This window comes from Martes martes (assembly GCF_963455335.1).
Source record: "Martes martes genome assembly, chromosome: X".
NCBI lineage: Eukaryota > Metazoa > Chordata > Mammalia > Carnivora > Mustelidae > Martes > Martes martes.
The window spans coordinates 29,094,585-29,101,500 of record NC_137897.1 but is presented as its reverse complement, the minus strand read 5'-3'; positions in this window follow the sequence as shown (position 1 = coordinate 29,101,500).

Here is a 6,916-nt window from a genome sequence, read left to right as displayed (position 1 = left end):
GAGAATTTTTCAAATCTGTCAAGGTCATAAAAAACAAAGAATGTCTGAGGAACTGTCATCCATCAGAGAAGACTAAGGAGACATGACTAAATGCAATGTAGTATCCTTGATGTGATACTGGAAGAGGCAAAGGATGTTAAGAAAAAACCAGTAAAATCCAAATAAAGTATGAAATTAACAGTGTTGGATTCTTAGTTGTAATTGGTATAACACAGTAACATAACATGTTGAGGACAGGGTGTGGGGTATATGGGAACTGTCTGTACTGTTTTGGCAACTTTTTTTCATGAACTGAAACCTATTCTAAAATAAAATGTTTGTTTAAATTTTAAAAGTAATAGGATTGGGGCATGCAGGGTAGGGAAGGATTGGAAGTTGGGTTGGGCATCCCTGATAAAGTGACATTTAAGCAAAGGCTTAAAGGAGATGAGAGAGTTAGCCATAGACATTTCTGAGGAAGAGTGCCACGGGCAGAGGGAAGCATCAGTGCAAAGGCCTGAGGCAGTAGTGTTCCTGGTATCTTTAGAGAACAGCTAGAAGGTCGACTGTAAATGCATCATAGGGACCCAGAGGAGCTGGAAGCAGAAGAGTTGAGGAGAGGCCAGAAAGGTAACTGGCTGTGGGAGAAAAGATGCTGTAGTACATTGCAGTGCACTGTGTGATGTTGGCTTTGACCCTGAGCCACTGCTGAATTCTGAGCAGGCGAAACACGTCATGCAACCTGGGTGTTAAAAGCATCCCCTTCACTAATGAAGACATTAGTGAAAAAACTGGTGAAACTTGAATAAAGTCTGTAAGCTAAGGTTCATTAATAGAGATCCATCAATGTTAATTTCTTAGTGTTGCAATCCATGTAATATGGATGGTTATGTAAGAAGTTAACATTAAGGAAACTGAGTGAAAGGTATGTGAGCACTGTCTGTACTGTCTTTGAAACTTTTCTGTAAATGTGTAATTATTCCAAAATAAAAGTTTATTAAGAAAAATTACATACAAACAGGCCAGATCTATCAAGTATTTGTTTATAACCAAAAAAGGGGGGATGGAGTGTGAGAGAAATTTGGAAGTGATGGATATGTCGATCACTTTGATTGTGATGATGGTTATCATGGGTGTATGCATATATCCACGCTTATCGAATTATATACATTAAATATATGCAGTTTTTCATATGTGTTATATCTCAAGCTATTAAAACAATAAACCATACTATCATCTTTTTAAAAAATGAAATTGCACTGTAGGAAACAAGGGGAGATCAAGTACTCTAGTCAGAGGCTTGGACCCATCACAAGCCTATCCTAAATGCCAATCGTTAACACACCCAAATCACAGATTTCATTTCCCACAGAAAGATGGCCAAAGGTTCATTCTAATACTCATGTTGTGGTCAGCAGTGGAAGGGATCTCTCCTAAGGCTCAAACCAGGAGAGGAGCTTTGGAATTCTCAGCAGGACAAGAAAGGATGGAATTGTGTAGGTCATAAGTAAGCAAACCTTGAAAGATTATTTGAAAGAGAACCAATAACACATGTACAGAGTTCCTGGTAAGTATCCAGTAAAACAGTAGGAGGCAGGGATGCCCCAGGGGAGGGAATACTTAAATGCTCCTTAGTTGACACTTTCCTGCTTTTCTCCAACCACTGAATTCAGATTCTCTCTAAACATCAATGGGCTGATTTCTCATCACTTTACATTCCACCACTTAATTTGTGGCCTTGAGACTCTAACCACATCTTAGTTTAGATAAGCTGCCTTATATTTAGTACTGGCATAACACTATAATAGTTTATAGTCAAAAGGCAGGGATTTAAAATTGTCAACCATTGACAGTTCTTCCACAGTTTCATCTCCTCAGTGTCCATAGTATGTTTTTTAAGATTTTATTTATTTATTTGACAGAGAGAGAGAGAGAGAGAGAGAGCATGCGAGCATGCGCACAAGCAGGGGGGTGGCAGGCAGGGGGAGAGAGAGAGAAGCAGGCTCTCTGCAGAGCAGAGCCTGAAGCAGGACTTGACCCCAGGACCCTGGGATCATGACCTGAGCCAAAGGCAGATGCTCAACTGACTGAGTCACCCAGATGCCCCCCCCCCAACACCCATAGTATATAACTAAATTGTCATTTGCTTGAAGTTAAAGCCTTTCTGCATTCACTCTGGTCAGCTGTCTTCCCCTTCGGAAAAAGCTGCTTCCTCTCTTGGAATGGCTTCTGTCTGTGCTACATTGGTCAAATTTCTTATTACTTGCCATTTAGCAATGACTAAATAATGACACTTGCACTAATATATAATTGATACCTATTTGTAGAAGCTGGTAGGGGAGACTTTTTGATCACAGAAAATCAAATAGATCTTTTCTGTTATGCTTCAATCATGGTAAGCCGTGAAAAACCTTTCCAGAGAAGATAAGTCATCCCACTAAACTCACACTTCCATGTCCTATCATGCATAAGTGGGTGACTGATCATTGTTGCTTTTCTTTTTCTGCATGCCACATCCCTATTAACCTTACCTGGGGCCTAAAATGAAATATTCTAACTTACAGAATGATGACTTATTGAAAACTACATGAATGACTTTCTTTCTTTTTTTTTAAGGAAAAGGGATACATTTCTTTAGAATTGTATTGAATTATCCTCAGGAACTCCAAAGGCTCTGAAAGACATGAATGAGCTCCACATTACTGTCAGTATTTTTCTTAAAACATCTATTAATTATTCAAAGTATGCTAAGGGGTATTTCAGAGACACAGCAAAATGTTTAAATAGATACTTCCAAATATCTTATATGGTTGTTTAATATTTATAATGCTTCTACAATGTGTTCTCACCTTTATAAAATACAATGACCCTAGATCTCTTCTATGGAACATCACTTGCCTCACAATAAATAAATGGATATAAAAGCTGTGCTAACTACCTTAAGTTTTACACCATCTAATTTATCTTTCATAGGACTAACATCTTAAAGCAAGGTGTAGAATACAGAAAAAGCTAAACCCATCTAGTATTAACAAAAATAGGACCTTGTATTTTTAATGCTCTATAAATTATAAACCACTTTTCCATGAATTTACTTGTTGGAGCCTTACAACAACTCTTGAGACATAGTTAAAATAGGTATCTTATCTCCATCTCATAGATAGGGCAGCTAAAGCTGAAGGGTGCCTTAACTTCCCGAAAGTACATTCATGAAAAAGGAAAATGGGAATAACAACAACAACAAAAAATTAGTCTTTGGTATTTGATCCAATGATCAGTGTCAGGCTACAAACTTTGAATGGAATTACCTGTACTAATATGAAAATTTTATCACTCTATTTTCCCCTTTCCCACAGGAAACCGGAACTTAAGGTAATTCTGTAATCAGGTATCTTCCTATTTATATAGTAGAAATTATTTGTGAGTACATTCACTTCTTTCACATCACTGTTAAAAAAAAAATTACAAACCAAGACAACTCTCTGTAATAGCTGAAATTAAAGGAAGGACAACTGTCTCCCCCGAATTGATGTGTTTAGAAGAAACTGTACCCATTTCCCAGATACTCATCTTTTAAACCCACAGACGTCCAACAGATACTCTAAGTTTAATATTCCTGGAAATTCTGGTATCATCTGTATATGTTACAGGGGTGCCTTACCCTTATTAATACTCTAAAGGTGGGAATGAGAGACCAGAGAAGAGGGTGAGATTCTCATACTGGCCCCATTTTCCAGGTAGGGTGACTGTTAGGATAACAGAAATAGAGGAAAATAAGAGAAGATCAGGATTAGTACAATGCAGTCTTTCAGTTACATTTCTATAACTTTCTCACTAATCAGCTTTCATCTTTCATGATTCAATTTAACCAAGCTGTCTCTCCAAGCTTGAAGAGAAAGTAGGCCTCATGCTACTTCTCGTACATTCAAGTGCTTCCTAATGTTAAGATTAGCCCAAAGAGTTCACTATCTAGTTACAAAGGCCTAACTTGCAACAAATGATCGTGTTTCCTAATAAGTGAACATAAAATATCTTGCCATGAGCTCTAAGAACTTCTGAAATAAAGTGACAGATCATTATTGCTCATCTATTATATACAAAAAACTGTCCTTCACACAATAGTTATCATTGCTGTTGGTTTTCAATGTTAACAATAGAAACAGAATAGAATCCCTGATTATTATATCAAAGTTTATAATCAACTAAACTAGGACAAAATTAACTTTTATCACCTAACTCTGGAAATTGCTGAATCTTAATTTTTTCCATGATGTGGCTTTAATTTGTAGCAATGAGGCAGGGAAAGTTTTTACTTATTATCAGCAAAGAGTTGCAGGTTACAGTGAAAAAAAAAAACAGTAACCTAAGTAGTTTGGGGTGATCACTACAAATTCTGTGCTCCGACACATGAACCACTGGGAGTTTATTTCATTATCAGTATTTAGAATTCCATTAAAGAAAAGAGTAGTGGAAGAATCCATTCTATGAATTTTTCATGTTTAACTCCCAATGCAGTTTTTTTTTTTAAATTTTGGAAATAAATGTCTGATCTAAAAAGGTATATATCCTTTCCTGAAGTTAAATTAAAGGACATAGTATTTCTTAGTAACAAGTACGCTAAAGATAGATTCTAGTGGCATCAATAATATTGATTGTCCTTGTAGAGAACCAGTCTGTCTCCACCTACTAGGGAATATTACTCAGAGCTCTTCTCTGTCCATAAATCTGAAAAATTCTGTCAATTTTATAGTGACTGACTTATTAAGCTATCTTAATTTCGGTGTGATGTTTATCTTTACTTTTTTTTTTTTTTTTTACCCTTTCAATATTACCTTTAACAATGTCATCAATGTTTGCCATCAGAATAGCACGTATAGGGGCGCCTGGGTGGCTCAGTGGTTTAAGCCTCTGCCTTCAGCTCAGGTCATGATCTCAGGGTCCTGGGATCGAGCCCCGCATTGGGCTTTCTGCTCGGCGGGAGCCTGCTTCCCCCTCTCTCTGTCTGCCTCTCTGCCTAGCTCTGATTTCTCTCTGTCAAATAAATAAAATCTTAAAAAAAAAAAAAAAGAATAGCACGTATAACTTCGTCACTGCTTGGTCGGTTCATATTTTCCAAATATACTCAGTGAATAGCAGTGAATGTTGTATTTAACAACAAGAAAGTCATCTTCCTTTGACAATGGAATTAATAAGGAGAAGTAGACACACAAAGGCCAAACTTGTTCCAAAAAGATTTTCTGTGAAGAGGAAAAGAGCACTGGGTGGTATGTGGAGGAGGATACCTATTGTCAAGGGAATGCTAAGGAATGAGTACTGAATTGGAATGACCCATAGGGCAGAAGATAGTGTAGAGTAATGAAGGACAGGGAAGAAAGATGGCTCAAGGAGGGCGTAGTCAATGATAGTGACTACTTTATTACAGATACTTCATATATTGACCAAGCAGTGCATTTCACAGAACATTCCAGAAGAGAACTCTTGATTTCACCATCTACCATTATTGCTCCTCCCTAACATTTTTCAATCTTAATAAATGGATGCTGTCACAGGAAAGGGAAGAGATTATAACACCAAGCACCTTCAGCAGGCAGAAGGAAATTAGATCTGCACAAGCGGAAGTGTTCGTCTTTGCTGGGAGAACAATCAGTTCACAGTGACTGAAAACAAAGCAGGGCATGTGAACAGAGATGCAGGTAGTGGAGATGGGTATTTGTGGAAATGATCTTCTTTCACCTTCACTGAAATGGGAAGCAAGGTCTTTAGCAGAGACCCATTGGGCAAGAGAGGTTGAGCATACCACCAAAATAACATCAAGCTCTAGGACAAACTAGTGAACTTCCTGTGGAGTGATGTATAGAGACAGGGCATCCTTTCTGTAATGAGACATGGATCCACCACTATTACCTATCACATGGAATACTTTTTTTAAGATTTTATTCTATGTATTTATTTGAGAGGGAAAGGGAGGGATCTCGCAAGCAGGGGAAGGGACAGAGCGGGAGGGAGAGGGACAAGCAGACTCCCTGCTGCGTGTGGAGCCTGACACGGGGCTCGATCTCACGACCCTGAGACCGTGACCTTAGCTGAAACCAAGAGTTGGGACACTTAACTGAGTCATCCAGGCACCCCTCACATGGAATACTTTTATACACTTTGCCAAGCAACTAAAACAAAGTACTCATTTAAGACTAAAAACTCCCACTGATTTGTCTTTAGAAGAGCGCTAGTCCCATCAATATGTAAGAAAAAGTTTGTTGCAAAAAAAAAGAAAAGAAAGAAAAAGAAAAAGAGAGAGAGAAAGAAAAAGTCCGTTGCAACCAGGCTCAATGAATTTCAAACATACTCCTTCAGGAGATGAATGTCAGGAACACAGCTGAGCAGAGCCTCACGGAGACCATGGAGATAGCAGTTAAGAAGTGGAGGACAGGGGCACCTGGGTGGCTCAGTGGGTTAAGCCTCTCCCTTCAGCTCAGGTCATGATCCCAGGGTCCTGGGATCGAGCCCCACATTGGGCTCTCTGCTCAGCGGGGAGCCTGCTTCCTCCTCTCTCTCTCTCTGCCTGCCTCTCTACCTACTTGCAATCTCTGTCTGTCAAGTAAATGAATAAAATCTTTAAAAAAAAAAAAAAAGAAAAAAAAATGTGGAGGACAAAGGGAAATCATAGGAAAGTACACTGGCAAACAATGAGGAGTGCAGCCTTGTTGTGTGGCACGAGAAATATCTTCTCAGGGAGTGCAATATTAAGACATGCAGAATTTTCATTGAGCAAAGAAAAGACTGGGCTATCTAGAAAATAAAAACAGTAATTGGCAAGCAATAAGGATATACAAGTATCTCTCCTAATACAAATCAAAAGATAGAATTTCCTAATGTGGCCTAAAATAAGGGTCACACTATTAGTCTTAGCTTGTGAACTAATGACTATGATCATAAGCTT